At 44.5% G+C, this 16,693-nt stretch overlaps 1 pseudogene across 1 annotated transcript in view; it reads right to left on the bottom strand.

Moving 5' to 3' along the window:
- LOC144161824 (eukaryotic translation initiation factor 3 subunit E-B-like) overlaps window positions 1-16,693 on the bottom strand; it is a 770,574-nt pseudogene that overhangs the window by 644,036 nt on the left and 109,845 nt on the right. The window contains exon 3 of the transcript XR_013320496.1: window positions 14,614-14,652. The product of XR_013320496.1 is annotated as a eukaryotic translation initiation factor 3 subunit E-B-like (transcript). The remainder of the gene's footprint in view (window positions 1-14,613; window positions 14,653-16,693) is intronic.

The following is a 16,693-nucleotide window of genomic DNA, read 5'->3' on the forward strand; positions in this document are numbered from 1 at the left end:
CACCAAGCCATACTCGTGAACTTCATATGCTATAGTATAAAGACGGAAACAGCGGTACTTTATCTGCAGCCTCAGCCTGATACCTGAAGAGGTCCCGAAGTTTCCTGCTTGGTAAACAGACAGGGAGCCCATCGGCCAGAGCTGGACCATGACTCCGACAGCCACCGTTCGAGGTTTCTTACCCTTCACCTATGAACACATCGTCACGGTAGGTTACAACTTATGTTTGGGGGCCCAGGGTCCACGGTGTCGCCAGTACTGTCTCAAAAATAACTCTAGGTGCCCCGTGCGGGGACAGGCCACTGGTTAGCGTGTATCGAATTATTTCCTCGAGCGATGGGGGGGACTGCTCGAACGCGTTGCCAATGGGCTTCCTCATCTGCCAGTGGCTCCTATTGTGGCTCCCAACCACTGCTGAAGTGCGCAGATGGTCATATCAAATGATAAAAAAGAAGACAACAGGGCGCTTGCGGGCATGACTGAATCGAGGGAACAGTGACCGCCTTACGTGCGCTGATGGCGTGGCCAGTGAGACCAAAACGTCACTTGTGGGGCTCACGCGAACGGTGGCACAGCCTTCCTCTCTTTTTTTTTGCTTTGCTTTTTGCGCTATTCAGGGCTGCGTCTACTGACCATTCCTGTTTCTTTTTTTTCTCGGTTTCTTCTCTTTCTGTAACCCAACCTTTCCGTAGAAAAGAAAACCATTCTTATAGCTATTCCTCATGCGATTTGTATATTGTGAATTCGTTTGGTTGTTCTAGCATTCAGGCCGGGCGCAGTCTGCGCATCACAAATAGAAAAAAAGGAATGAAGAGAGAAATCATTACTCAAACCTGCTCGTTGTAATTGGCCGGCACTTCCAAATCCCCTGCCACTGCCACACTCCACGCCTGTCTGTGAGCCTTATTGAAAATAGGAGTTTTTTTCACAAGTGGGCATGAAGTCGATTAGGAAATGTCTTTGCCTGGACCTCGCGAGTCCGTGGAATGAAAACTCTCACCCAGGCTCCGAGTAATTTCCATAAAGGCAGGGCTAAAGCACCGGCTTGCTTATTTTGATATGCAAATGTAGACATACAGAAGGAACTGCTTAACAAGAAGGCGCGCATTTCAAATGCGTTTGGGACTAACACGTCACGTTCCAAATCCCTTGATCCTATTACCAACAGTGGCGCTCCGCTGCCAGCCCGAGCTAAGCATGCACAATGAGGCAGGAGTTTCGGATCAAACGCCCGTAGAATTTAATATGTTATTAAGAAGCGCGAATACCTTCCCCGCCGTAAGCAAGCCGAGACCTTAAGAAGCGTACTTTGGTGAATAATTTCGTCGCACTGTTCAATTCTCTCCGGAGATCCTCGATACACAGTTTAGGTGCGTAAAAACTAAGCCGCTGGGATTAGCACAAAAAGGTCACAAATACCCACGCACAGCCATCTCCACTATGCCCGCGTCACTAGACGCTGAATGCGTGTAATTACAACAAATTTCATTTAAATAATGGAAGTTCTGAGCAATTGCAGGTAATATGAAGTAATTCCGCGTAGTTCTACTTAAAGTTCAACTCATCATCATCATCATCATCAACGACAGCAACAACCCACTGGGCCCATTGCAGGACGAATCCCTCTCCCGTCGACCTCCAACCGCTCCTGTCCTGCTCTGCTCCAGTCCACAGTTTACCCCGACTTTTCGTATTTCGTCTTTCCATCGAATTATTCGCCGCACAGTGCACTTTCGCCGCACAGGGCCAAAGTAACGGCTATCTCACCACAGAGGACGCAAAACAACCCAGAATGGAAGAGAAGCCGACTGAGCAACAACCCAGAGGGCGCTACGGTACAACCGTAAACTGCGAAACTGTGGCATGAGAAGTTGCTGAGGCCTTGAGGCAAAGCTTCGCTAGGGTGAGAATGAAGGTTAAGCAAGCCACTCCACCTCTGCTCCTGTAAGTGATGAGGAACGGCGCGGCACACACAGTTCCGGCATATCCATTAAGCATTTGGGAACGAATGCTTTAGCATGCATTACATCGTCAGCAGTGTTAAATTGGGGTTGGAATTCTGACATCCTTCGCACTTATGATTGCATGCACGCTCGGTGGCTAGTACACACGGCCAGATTTAGGAATGATTATTCGGGGTTTTTTTTATGGCCCACTGAATTCATTGTGGGAAATCGCCGTATAATACTTAACTTTACTACTGTGCGGGCGCTGTGAGTGCGTTCCTGCGTCTGTCAGTGTCGGTGTGTTTATCTGCGTCTGTTAGTGCTTGTATGGGTTTTTGTATCTTCGCGTAATTTGATAATTTTCGCCAGGATACTTATATTCGCTTAGTTGATTACAATAGCTGTGCTGTACGTGATGCAGTGCCCTCTTTTTCTAAACGCCATTTTCAACCTCAACTTTGTTGCTGCCTCTGATTTGTCATTGCCAAGTGAAAGTTCTATTACAACTTACCAGTGGATCTTACTATGATTTATTCAGGCGGCATTGCTAAAAATTTAATCTTTAAAACCATCATGTAGTGTTGGAAGCGATCTATTTGCCACGAAGTTTTTGAAAAGCATTGATATGTACTCGTCATTTGCACTGTCAGAGCTTTATCAGCAGTCGCTGAAAACTCTCGACGTACCGGTTTATTGGAAGGTCAGGAAGGTGGTCGCCCTTCACAAATCTGGAAGAGTCGCCTTACAATTATCGCTTCCTTTGATTGACAAGCGTTCCTTGTAAAATTATAGAGCATGTTTTGTGTTTTCATTTTGTAAGGTTTCTTGAGCCTAAATCATTTTCTTTGTGCGCGCATGATTTTCGCAACAAATTGTCGTAGTGAGGCACAGTTGCTATCTTTCATCCATCAACTTCACGTCATTTTGTACCATCGCTCACGTGCCGGTTGTATTTTCCTTGACTTCGCAAAAGCTTTCGATAAGGTGGGCCATGAAGTACGTTTCAAGCTGAGCACATTAAACCTAGACCTAAATCTTTTCGCGTGTTTGGCGCAGTTTCTTTTTATCCGTCCACAAGTTGTTGCGTGCAATGAATGAATCTTCACATAGCCCCGTTTTATCGGGTGTGCCTCAGGACTCCGTTCTCGGTCTTCTTGTTTTCCTCATATATATACTTGATTCGCCAGCCCGTGTTTCATCCAACATCGACTTGTTTGCCCAAGATTGTGTTATTTTTCGCGAGTTTAAGGATATTAGCGATACTAACATATTTCGAAATGATATCGGTTTCATATAAGACTGTTGCGTAAAGTGGCAAATGGAAGTCAACACTATTACCTGCAAAACTCCGCATGTTTCAAGGTGGCGGTATTCTTCCCGTGGTTACTGTCTGAATGACACCCCGCAAGAAGCCGTTGCATCATATCGGTACTGAGGTTTTTATATCTCTTGTAAACTAACATGGCCACTACATGTTGAGAATTTAATTAGCCGCACTAATCCCATGCTCGGCTAGTTACGTAGCAATTTCGGTTCCGAGCGGTATAGTTGAAATTATTGTTATACAAAATTGTAGGTCGCTCTACCCTTGAATACGATGCGTATATTTGAGACCCAAGATCTGAAACTCTATGCAATTCATTAGAACTAGTACAACATAATTATTCCTCGCAATGACAGCAAAACAGACAGTATAACATCGATGAAAAATTCCTTGCAGTTACCTAACCTTGCTGATCGTCGTAAGTACAATGGTCTCTTTATTCTTTATTGCGCACAACCCTCATTTCCCAACGTCCATGAGTTTGCTCCCGTATGGATCACAATGACAAATTAGGCATTATGAATTGCTTAATTACCACTTGCTTTCAGTCGTCCATTCCTCACACACCGAACAAATTCAAACACCTTCCCGGGCCCATTGCCGGCATCCAAGATCGCGAACGCTTCAGGTCTGATTTATTAGCAATGTGATGCAAGGTGTTAAATGAACCTGTATTGTTGTTGCTCCTGCTGCACTTATTTTTTTGTTGTTGTTGTTTTGCTCCCCCTACATTACTCCCCACTCCCTTCTGCAATGCCCTTGCCCCTCAGTGCGATATAAATAAATAAATAAATAAATAAATAAATAAATAAATAAATAAATAAATAAATAAATAAATAAATAAATAAATAAATAAATAAATAAATAAATATGTAGTAAAAAGCAAAACTCAATGCAAGGCTGACTTCCCTTCAACTTTAAAGTCATCCCTCTTCTTCCTCCTCTGCACCCTCCTCCCCCTGTCCTCCCCTTCCATCACCTCCTCCTCCAGCGAGTGGAGGGAGCATTTCATTTAATGAATATTACTAAAACCGAAAGCATTTAACGCAGTCACTTCCCACATAAGCCTTGTAGCGTACGCCTTTAGGGTTCGTTACGCATGGAAGAAAAAAGCAGTAGTGAAAGAAACGGAGAGAAACAAATCTAAAACGAGCGACGGCTCTAATTCACACGTCAGCTCCAGCGACGGGTGTCAACGTCGCAATTAAGCCTTCGCGCAGGCGACCACCTCTGGCGTAGGACAGAGCCTCCAGTTTTATGTGAGCCCCAGGTGTCTTTAATTAAAAACTTTGAAACTGCGGCCGGCATTTCTACCGAACTGAGTGCCTCTCCCTAAGTATTAGGACACACACGCACGCACATCGGCGAGTAATTCGCTGATGGTACGTCCACTGGATCCCGGCACCCTTTCAACATGATGCCCTAACGTGTGTATATGCCAGGAAGAAGTTCCCACTGGGATAGAAAGTTTGTGTTGGGGATGCAGTATTTCTTCACGCCACAATTGAATTCAACTTACGTTTCATACGGAGGTTCTGGAATTCGGGTACTATAGGGCGTGTGCAACAGGTTTTGAGCGGCTGTCACTGTTTAGAAGCGTGCTCGCGAGTTACGCAATGAAACCAGCTCAAAAGCGCACGCGTACAGCTTTTTCATAAGCATTAACAATACGCATATAATCACCTCATCAGCATCTCTAATCTGTTGGGTGCGGCAGAGAAGGAAGGCGTTTGAGCGGAGTGAGGCAGTAGTGCATGTGGTAGACGTGAGAAGAAAGGGAGGGGCAGGGGTTTCGTTGTGTTGTGCATCACAACATTGTTTCTAGAACTTTATACCAGTAGATTGTTTTATTTTATTAAAGACGATAGCCTTTCTTGGGCTACTTAAACCCAGAACTTTTGGTCCGTCCGTCCGTCCGTCCGTCCATCCATCCGTCCGTCCGTCCGTCCGTCCGTCCGTCCGTCCGTCCGTCCGTCCGTCCGTCCGTCCGTCCGTCCGTCCGTCCGTCTGTCTGTCTGTCTGTCTGTCTGTCTGTCTGTCTGTCTGTCTGTCTGTCTGTCTGTCTGTCTGTCTGTCTGTCTGTCTGTCTGTCTGTCTGTGACTCGAGTAAGTCACCCGGCCAAAATAAACCAAGGCCTGCGCAATAGTCTTAGTCACAGCTAAATCTACCCGTCTAAGTCCGGTGTAATGTTCATACTTGTCGACATTGTTGAAGAAGAACAAGACATTACGCAAATATAAGGTAAATTTTTGCAGAAGTGATATTCGCAGTGTTCCTTTATAAAAAAATCATACATGCTTGATTTTTGCGAAATTAAATCTTCATCAACGGCAAAAAAAAAAAAAAATTCACTCCGCCGTCGCCTGCTGTCGCCCGCGCCACTATAGCTTCTGGTGCCATTTTAAGAAATCAACCGGGAACAGTTACGAAAGGTTCCATTAGATTTGTTCCACGTTCTGCTTGGAGCGCACGTGGAGTAGGGCAACGTGGATCTATCAACGTTGAAGTAGGGCGCCACGATACGCGCGCGTCTCCGCCGCACGGCAGCGTTGGCATCGAGACATCCGGCCGGGAGCAGTGGTACGCGGCAAATTTAAAATGATTTAACCAAACCTTTGGCGTCTTTACCTTGGGGCGAGATCGACGCAAGAGGAACAACATGGGAGGTGAGGGGGAAGTCCAAGGGAGGAATTTACTTGGCAAAAGTCGGTAAAGACTATCGTCTTGTGTCGGCATTTCCAACGAAAGGAGCAGATACGCGACAATTTTTTATATATGGTTTTCCTTCGTAACTCATTTTTCCCAGGCGCTTGAAAGTTCAGGTTTTTGCAGTGCCAAAGCAGTTTCTGATAGGTACTTTCGTTGCGTCCAACATACTATCTTTTACGGGCCCCGCTGACAGTTATACGTGAGGCATCTATTTTACTTCCGTCTTCTTGTGTTGTGACCTTTCATCTAAGTTTTAATACCCGCCGCGGTGGCTCAGTGGCTAAGGCGTGTTGCGTTGCTTAGCACGAGGTCACGGGTTCGATTCCCGGCCCCGGCGGCCGCTTTTTTGATGGTGGTGGAAAGCCGAAACGCCCGTATGTACGAGATTTCGGCGCACGTTAAAGATCCCAAGGTGGTCAAAATTAATCTGGAGCCCTCCACTACTTTGCGCCTCATCGCCTGCGTTGCGTCGGTGGGTTAAACCCTGCAATCAATCATTAAGAGGAGGTGCAGCGGGCGTTTTAAAGATGATAGTCTTTCTTAGGCTACTCAAACTCAGAAATTTTGGTCTGTCTGCCTGTCACTCTGTCTTTGACTCGATTCAGCCACCCGGCCAAAGTGAAATGATGTCTGTGCAATAGTCTTATATACTCACAGCCAAATATAAACTTCTAAGTCCGGTTTATTTGTTCATACTTGTCAACATTGTTGAACAAGAACAAGACATTACGCAAATATAATACAGAAAATTAATACACAAGGGATATTTATAGTGTTTTATTAAAAAATTCATAGCTGCTTGATTTTTGTAAAATGAAATACTATATCCACTGCAGAAAAAAATTCACACTGTTGTCTGCTGTCGCCCGCGCCACTACAGCTTCTAGCGGCATTTTAAGAAATGAAGCAGCAACACTTACGAGATGTTCCACTAGATAGGCTCCACGTTCTGCTTGGAACTTACAGGGACAAGGGCAACGCGGTCCTATAAAAGTTAAAGTAGGGCGCCTCGGTTCACGCGTGTGTCCGCCGTAGGGCAGGGATGGCATCGAAACACCCGGCCTGCAGTGGAACGCGGTAAATTTAAATAGACCTTCAGCGTGTTTACCTTGGGAAGAGCGTGATTCAAGAGGAAAAACATGGGAGGTGAGTAGGAATGTGAAGGGAGGCATTTACTTAGGAAATGTCGACATAGACTGTTGTCGACATTTGCGACGAAAGGAGCAGATATGCGGCCATTTTTTAAGCATCGCGGCCTGGTAATCCTGTTTAATGAGGTGGCCGCCAACAAAAACTGTGCTTTTTGCCTGTTGGAATGTGAAAACGACCTCGCCAAACACGGTTCAAAGACGTGTGCATGCGCTGTCATTATATCCCGCCTGTGTAGAACCTTGTGAGTCAGCTGCCCAGCACAGAAATGTGTCAGTTGCCTAGCTGACAAGAACAACCCCCCAAAATTTTGGCAAGTCCTAAATCCACAGCACACGTGCACTATTATTCTAACCAAGGAGTCATATGATGCCCAGACCAACGCTTAATGTTCCCACGTGTTTAATGCCGCCTTTGCATCAGTTTTTACTAAAAAAACTCAACCGTCATTTTCTCTTCCCTATACGAAGTTGGAAAGTAACATGTAAACAATTACATTTTTTTCCATCCGGCATTTCATCTTTAATAGATAATACCAAATTTTCATCAGCAGCTGGTGAAGACGACATTACGTCAAAACTAAAAAGACAAAACACTGATCATATTCAACATATTTGTGTAGCATATTTGTTTATACTTTTTCACAGTCGTTATGGACAGGCATGCTGACCCTAGACTGGCCACACGGAAAGGTCGTTCCAGTCTATCAATCGGGTAACAAACACTCCCGATTAAACTGTCGGCCCATTTCATTAATCAGCGTACCCTGCAAAATTCTCGAACTTATAATCTACACACACACCATAGGCTTCCTCTATTCTAACGATTTCTTTCACTCTGCACAGCGTGGCTTCAAGAAAGGTTTGTCGTGCGAAACGCAGCTGGCTATATTTGTTCACGACCTTCTTGTAAAAATAGACTCAACGTACATACTTACGTCGTCATCCTAGATATCGCAAAAGCTTATGACGAAGTTCCTCATCAGCGCCTACTAGTAAAATATTCCGCGTTACATCTAGAAGCCGATATCTTAGCATGGATTGAAGAATTATTAAGTAGCCTTTGACAATCAATCCTTGTCAAGATCAAATACCTAACTCTACTTCCATAACTTCACGTGTCCATTAAGAGTCTGTTTTTGGTACACTTCTGTTTCTTATGTGCATTAATGACCCACCAATGTGCGTATCTTCCAATATCCGTATTATTGCAGAGGTCTCCGTTATTTAATATAAAATTACCAGCGCTTCTCAAACCACGTTTCTAGAAAATTACCTGCGAAGTGCGCAAGAATAGTGCAACCATTGGCTAATGAAGCTAAACACTAACGAATGCGAGACCATCTCCTTCCACCGGCGTAGAAATTCACTTGCATTCTTGTACCAAATTTCTGGCACCAACCTAAAAATAGTTCTTGTCTACAAATATCTTGGTGTAACTCTTTGTTGTGATTTAACCAGGGCAACGCACACTGTGAACATCATTTCAACTGGTAACAAAACTCTCACGTTTTTAAAGCACCATTTTCACCACGCCCCTCAAAACGTAAAATTACTAGCCTGTCAGTCTTTTGCAGGTCAAAATTAGAATGCGCATCTCCTATTTGGAACCCGCATCAAGTATGTCTCATCAATCAACTCGAATCACGTCAAACTCGAGCTACAATATTTATTCCTTTTAAGTACTCCTCCGACGTCAGCATATCGGCACTAAAACAAAATACGACTTGCCATTTTTTTCGCATTCCATCACCGTACTGCTAGTCTTTGCGTTTTCCACAAGTTCTTTCGCAGCTCACTCAGCAAGCAACCTTACATTCTTCCCCCGGCACGCATCTAAAGTCGCACCGGTCACCCGCAACAAGTTGCGCGCCCGCGTATACGCCCCGTCACTTTTTTCATCTTCGTTCTTTCTTCGTACAGCGAACGACTGGAACAGCCTTTATAATAAAATCACCGCCATAACCTGCCCTTCCACATTCTTAAACACCGTAAAAAAACTGCCTTACACTGTAATAAAATATGACTCTCAATTCTCTTTATGTATATGCTCACCCCTTATGTAATACCCCATCAATGGGTCTTTAAGGTAATAAAAGTCAATGCAATGAAATTTAAACATGATGGACATGTGCCGCATGCCTCAATGCGGCTTACCTGCAGAGCTCCCAGAATTTCGTTCCCGGTTCTTTGAGATCCAAGACGCCAACTACACGTTTGGATCCACTGGACAGGCGGAGTTTACGGCACCGCGAAAATTTCGATGTTGAGTGGAAGGTTTTCCTTGAGGCCGTTAATAAGGATTGGAAAAAAGCAGGGTGCCAAAGACGGATTCCTGAGGCACTGTGACCGTGTTCGGAATGTGGTCGCTCTCTCAAGTTTTTGTAGTGTCAACGGTAAGCATGAGATAATAATCCCCACCCGCTAGTGATAATTGTTGGATCAGTTATGACACTGTCCACAGAAAAGGAGTCCCAAATTTGTCTTTTGTATTTTGTGAAGACCGGCTTAAAAAAAACTGTTGTAGAGTAGAACTTTGAGTCTTTTTTTTTCAGCCAAAAATTAGGGGTGTCTGTTTCTACGGAGCGGATATGGCTCTAAATGAAAGAAAGGAGCGGGAGTGCAATGTTTTCTTGTTTCTTCCGTTTTGACTTGACGTTTATGATCACGTGTATCAAGCCATGAGCGTTAGGAGAGCTTGCTGTTTTCGTGTTTACCATTTACGCGACCTCTTCACTCGTAGTTTGGCATGTGTTATATCCGCTCAGTCCAAACGACGGGCATGCAGCTACCTATACATTTCTACACAAAATGTATAGGGCTCACAATAGCCTTTTGTGGGCTCACAATAGCCTTTTGTGGGCCTTTTGTGGGCCTTTTGTGGGCCGAAGGGCTCACAATAGCCTTTTTCTAGATTACACACACCGGAAGGTGCAAAAGGTGACTTCCGTTCGATCAACCATGCCCTCTCATCTTCCAGCATCCTTAGAGGTACGCGGTAGACGGTGCCTCGTCCTATAACCTGCTACTTAACAAGAGGGAACGACGTCCCTCGGTGCAGCATCGACTTCGAACAGGCGAATAGCAGCAGGAAATTTATTTTCTCCCACAGTGTGCAAATTGATTGGATGCTAGGAGGCACCTTACTTGAAGCACCAAACGTGTTTTTATCTAAGTCTTAATTTTTTCTTCCTTTATTCTCAGAACCGAGAACAATTAACTGCTTAGTACCGATCGTACATCGGCCAATTACCCCTTCGGCACCTCACCTCTCAAGTCAGAGCTGAGCTCGCCACGTTCAAAAACTCTAGGTTTTGTGACAGTTATAGAACGTGCATTAACTGATGATGGATTTTCTCCACTTGCGAAAGCAAACATATATAGAGGCAATTTGCTTGAGGGAAGGCACTTTCCGGGAAGCAAAGCTTTTGCTTACGATATTTACTCTGTTATGCATTTGTATCTCCATACATCGTCCCTTGTTATTCTTTCTTTTTTTGGGGGGGAACCTTTGCAGCACACAAGGTAGCCTTATGGCTACCTTGTGTGCTACGCATGGCAAAGACAAATGTTGTCCAGTCTAGTAGAGTTCATGTCCCCTTTTCATATTACCGAAGTCAGTTTGATCACCTTGCAGTTGACGACTTTCGTATGAATCCTCTCTTAACCTAAATTCATTTTTTGTTGTTTCAGGGTTCCAGAAAGCGACTGCACCATATACATTTTTGGCCATGGCCAGAAGAATAGACAGAAAAAAACACACGTACATTGAAACAGAGGCATGCAGCGATAAATTGACAGTGAACTTCCTGCAATATGCATCGATGGCCACCTGTTGTAAGAAGCAATAATCACTAAGTACCGGTCAAATTGGACCCACATTCTTTGTGTTTGGCCCGCCAGCATCTTTTCCTGATACATGCTTTCCCTGCCGCAGCATCGCCAAATGGTAGCTAAGTTTGATCTAGCAGAGTAAAACAAGTTTCCAGATATCCTTTTGGCGATTTCACAATTTCACAAGTGCCTATACGTAGAGAAACTGGCTATCTTGGCAAATGTATAAGTATAGTCTTTCCCGAGCCACATGTTGCCTATGTAGACGAACCCTGAAAAACTTCGCAGAGGTGTCCTAACTTTTCTATCAGACGCTGCTCGGTTTACCTATTAAGGAAAAGGTATCCGCCATCCTTGTTGTCATTTATAAAGAGGAGCTTTCCACGTGCGCTGCCTTGTCGGCAATGCTTCTAGAACAGTGCACCTTAAAAAGCATAAAGGCGTTTCGAGTTTCATGAGCTTTTGGTATGCGACAGTCTAGAGTTTCCTCCAAACTCCACGTGGGAGAAGAGCTGTACTATATTTAAAAAATATTGCTTCCTTAACACTCAGCCAGCATCTTCTTCTCTTACCTCCTCCACAGCGGTTACGACCGATGTTACTCGCCGATAATAAGATTATTGCGCCCATTGTCGCCTTCCAGAACGGGTACAGTAAGTACGTTCGCCAAGAAAAATAAAGCCTTTTGCTTTCTAGTGTATTTATGTCCAACTCTGTAGCATTGATTATGATAAATTCCAAGCCAGAGTCCTCCTACATGCCTCTAAGTTATATAATGAACCCACCTTGTCCCTTCGCCGCTCGCACAAAGTTCACCGGCAAATGTTCAGAGAAGGTTTTTCTAGAAATGTGCATGTTTTTCTCCGCCCTTATGGATAATAGGGTCACGTCCTCCAGCACTCCACAAGAAGAAAGAATGCCGTGCAGAAAATGGGCAAGTGATTAGGTTTGGGAAAAGCTTAGGAACACTTTGGCATACTGGGCGAGGAAAGCTTTTTGGAAGGGAGGCAGTCTTCTCTTGTATGGATTTCTGACTTCTCACACTTCACTGTTTTTAACAAAGCTTTCATAGTTTACATTTTTTCGCTTTCGAAAAGATTCTCCGGAATTCTAGCCGAACTACGATCAGCGCAACGTTTGGGGGAGATAACTAAATCTTGATAAGTAAAAAGTTCTGTATTTGTATCTAAAATTGGTGGTCGGTCCCTTTATTCTGGGAATACGTTGCATCTTGCCGCCACTCCGGCCTAATTTTGATCTGCTCTTTCTGAACTTTCGGGTCTGCGCTGGAGAGCACTACTTTCTCCCGCCTAATCGTCGGGTATTTCATCGCAGTCATTTCCCTATTGTTTTGACAAGTCCACACTATGCGGTATATTGCTCCACTGTGTTGCAGCGTGCGCACTGAGGCATACAGTCGTCCGGGGAAGCGTGCAGTCTTTTGGCTGCCCCAAAGGTTTCAAGTGGATTGACCTCGGCAAGCACAGTGGTGACCACGGTGATGATAATTAGATTGATAATGATAATGGCAATGACAATTTTGGTTATTCCATTGGTGGAGGGGATGATGATGCCGACGACGATGGCAAAAAGACTGGTATCGGCATCGTTGTACAGGGAAACTCTAGCTCGTTTGCCTGATGTGGTTTTTTACGCCAAGATTGGAGACATCATTCTTCCCCCGCGGCTATATTGGCATCGAGCCGAAGAAATTCACGCCTACGTGAACACGAGCGACGTGACAAAGAGCACCTCAAAACTGGGGCGTCCCTATTCCCGCCACAACGAAATGCTTTATCTTAGCCGAGGCCTTTCCCTTTGTTAACGACAGATGGCGCTATGCGTGGGCCAATACTGATAAAATGTTACGGAATTTCAAGGCATATTGTCACGTTGGCAGAGTGTACTGCGACCCCTGCAGGCCATAGGGCTGCAAAGAATATAGGGCGTTCCTGCCATTGTCTTTGCCAACTCCTGGCCCGGAGGGGTCGCATTTACACATGTGGCAACATTAACAACGAAGCTGTTTTAGCTTGAGCTTTGTCCAGTGGCGTTAGCAAAAAAATACCGCGAAATCAAACTGCACCGCATATAAAGGGCGCCCAATCGCAGATAGGGTATTATAACAGCGAAGCCTGCTTTGGCACCAGCTCAAGTCTGAGCACAGGGGAAATATGCGTATGCTACTCTTTACTTTACCATGCTAACGGTAATACTCTTTCTGGGGCTACTAAAGCGTCAAAATTTGGTACAGCTTGCACTAGTGATAGAAGGCTTGAAAAACATCGGAGCTGAGCGTCGAACTAGCTTCTTCTCCCCATGGATCTGCTGTCAGTGCGGGGGACAGACCGGAACGGCATTAGAAAATCCGGCTAAACTTGGCCTCTCCCCTGAACGCTTAGCCCAGCCTCGCAAGGATATCACCGAATCTAACAAAACTTAGCAACGCCTAGCGAAACTTTGTAAAACCGGAAGAAGGTAAGGTGATCCCCCACTCCGCTGTTTCTGGAGCCGTGCACCACTAGGGCACCTGCGTCAGTTTGTTTAGTTTAGGTATCAGTGGTCCTCTGCCAACAAAAATAAAACAAGCTAGACTTTGAATTTGTCCTAGGAAATGCAACTCAACATAGTTTTCAACTTTCCCGTATTGCCTAGCACCCAGTTTTCATTCGTTAGCAGCAAATATTTTTAGTCATGAGCAGCCTTCTCAATTGTGGCCTCACCGTCTGGACAGGCAACATCGCGGAGGCCTCCCTAAGTATAATGTACATGGATAACAAATAAAGTGTTTTACTGATCTCTCGCACTTTATTTATTTATTTATTTATTTATTTATTTATTTATTTATTTATTTATTTATTTATTATTTCTTTATTTATTTATTTACCCTTAGGGTCAACAGACATCTGCAGATATGCTACTACTGACAGGACCATGTGTTAACATTCGGGCCATATTTGGTAAGTGAACACTCATTCAAGACAGCTTCGGAAACTGACCATGGATGTCTAAAACTGACCATGGCTGTTTAAAAGAAAAACTAAATTCAGGGTTAATTCCTCTTTAAAATATGTTGCTGAAGAAGTGGAAGTCTACGACAGCTGATAGATACATTCAAGCAAAAAGAAAACACTCATTCTCAATTTTCTGCTTAGCGTGGGTACCGCACATGACACCATCGTCTCAAATGCAATCGTGTATTACGATGTAAATTGGTTTTATGCGCCATATATTCGTTATTAAGATAAGGTCACAAGCACAAAAGCTTAATTCTTTTCGGCATTTTTTTTTTCACTTTTTGGGCCCCCGCTTAGCTCTCAGCTTCCTGTTTGCCTCGGGCACCGAACTACATGTTCCTTGTTCGGAATATGTTTCGCGTGACGTCTGTTCTTATGCTAACCACAGGTTGTTTTACTAAAACAGAGGTTCTACTAACTTCCCCGAAGCGGGACTCATGTATGTTAAGTGTTAATTTTCTTACATAACTTTCTTCATTAAAAAATAAATCACTAGCATCCCTGAGATGAACTCTACCATTCCGATACGAGTATGTTCTGCAGGCGTCTGAGGTTCAGTCTTGAAAATATTTGGTGGAAACATTCGACTTCCCTTAACGCTTTGAAAAAGAAAGCTGTCGCAAAGGAGGCTTACCTTGGATAGACCTTGCACGATGAAGACTGTCGGAACACGCTGAAAGAAAATAACAGAAAAAATAATTACCCGCAAAGTAAACAATCACCCGCAAACTTAATAACCTGTAGAATTTTCTATTTTTGTTGGAATTTGTTAGAAGCACCCAATGTGGCAATGTAAATCGCTTACAGGGAACTCTTTGTTCAACATATCTCCAGCGTTTCAATCGGTTTGTTTGTCTTTAAGATTGAAGTGGTCATTGTTCAAACAAAAATAAACATCGTCGTGCACAGCGAAACTCTCATCCCCTCTTAGCATGCGTGTCAGATGTTTGAAGGGCCGTCAAATAAATATTCACGCACAAATCACCCACGAAATGACTACCGGCATTCGCTCCGGCCTCGGAAACCTACTGACGTGGTGAGCGGCCATTTATGAGTAGAGGTCAGCTACAGAATTTTATCTTACTTTATTTTCCTTCTTATTTCATTTCCTTTATTTTTTTTTTATTATCGGCTCAAATAAACGTTTCCTTCTCCTTCTCCACTTCCACTTTGCCTGCTCGCAGTTAATAAGGTAAGGTAAGGCCTTAGAATAAAAGCCACGTACCTTCTACGGTAGAGAGCGGACCTTTTTTCACAAAGTGAGAGAGCATTTATCCCATCCCCGTTTCTTTTCTGCCACTCCTCCATACATGTACGGCACATACCGACAGCAAAGGCTCAGGCAATTCGTGGGTCAAAAGAAACGCTCTTGGTAGGTTAAGCGAATACAAAGAAGAAAATGGTGGTTTATGAGTTTTCTTCGCGCTCTGCCGGGAAAACATGATTTCAGGGCAATCAACTTTGTGTCAAGCCTGATCGCCTGTGCTCTAAAGAATACAGGAAGGGCCGTTGGTTGGCCATGTGTACTTACATCGGCATCTTGTTCTCACTTGTCGAAGCAACATACAACCAACGCCACGGAGAACACTCTCGCCAGAGACGCCAGAATATATTTAGGCCAAAACTAATTACGCTTCCTTGAGAAGAAACTCAAAGAAGGAAAGTTTTGGGTAAATACCTTGGTGACCACAAAAACGTCCCAGAGTGCACGAAATTATATTTTCCAATAAGAAATGCTCGTAGATGACGCAAACAAGGTGGCAGTAGCAGCAACATTTTCTTCTCTCCCAAACAACAGAAAAATGAAGACGAGTATGCATCTGCGAGGAGAAACAGGGTTTCCTTCTAACAGCGAAGCTGTTGTTGCTGACCCAAATGTGTGCAATGGGCGTCACCAGAAAATTGGATCATAGTTACTCCCGCCGTCTACTGCGCGCTTTAGCACGCCCCATACGAGGAGCTCCCGGCGTCGCCAGGAATGCCTGTGGCGCTTGCAACGAATACCAAGGAAACAGTTCACGTGCGTACGCGCCTCAGGTGGGAAGCGCAACACAGCTCGCGCACCAGACATCCAGTTCATGAAGGCGGTGCATCACTAGAGTCCTGGCAAGCGGCACTGTGCAACTCGGACTACTCCAGTGAGCGAGAAATGCTGGAAAGAGCCAAGTTAGGGGCTTTCGCCACTGGAGTTCTGAGAATAGGATTCCACTCTTAACGTTACCCCCTCCCGCTCCGCCTTTGTTCTGAATAAGCTTTATTACTACTACTATACTACCACTACCGGTTGCCGCCAGTTCTGGCGCGTGCTAACGCCTTCCACTTTGGGAGAAATGTGTAAGCCTGCGGACAAAACGATTATGGCCCACCAATCACGAGCGCGAGAGATGACGATATAGATGTGTATGACGATGACTACTACTGCCACAGTGAAAAGCGACGACGGAACATGTAAATAAACAATTTCAAACCTAATGCAATGCGTTGCGGTGTGTCCTTCAGCGCTTACATAAAAAGAAATTGACCAGCTTCGCTGTGGTACAAGCCCTGCGCGGCTTATTGGGAGGTTTGCTAATTTTTTCGACTGAGTTGTGATTTCAACTGCCGAAGACAACTGTCAGTATAACGTAATACATGTTTTGGATACCCTGTAGTTAATTTACACTTGAAGTATTCGTGCGAAATCTGCTGGAACCGGCTCGACGAAAAGAAACACA

This window comes from Haemaphysalis longicornis, unplaced genomic scaffold (genome assembly GCF_048455015.1).
Source record: "Haemaphysalis longicornis isolate Haplotype H1 unplaced genomic scaffold, Haemaphysalis longicornis Haplotype H1 scaffold_12, whole genome shotgun sequence".
NCBI classification, from domain to species: Eukaryota; Metazoa; Arthropoda; class Arachnida; order Ixodida; family Ixodidae; genus Haemaphysalis; species Haemaphysalis longicornis.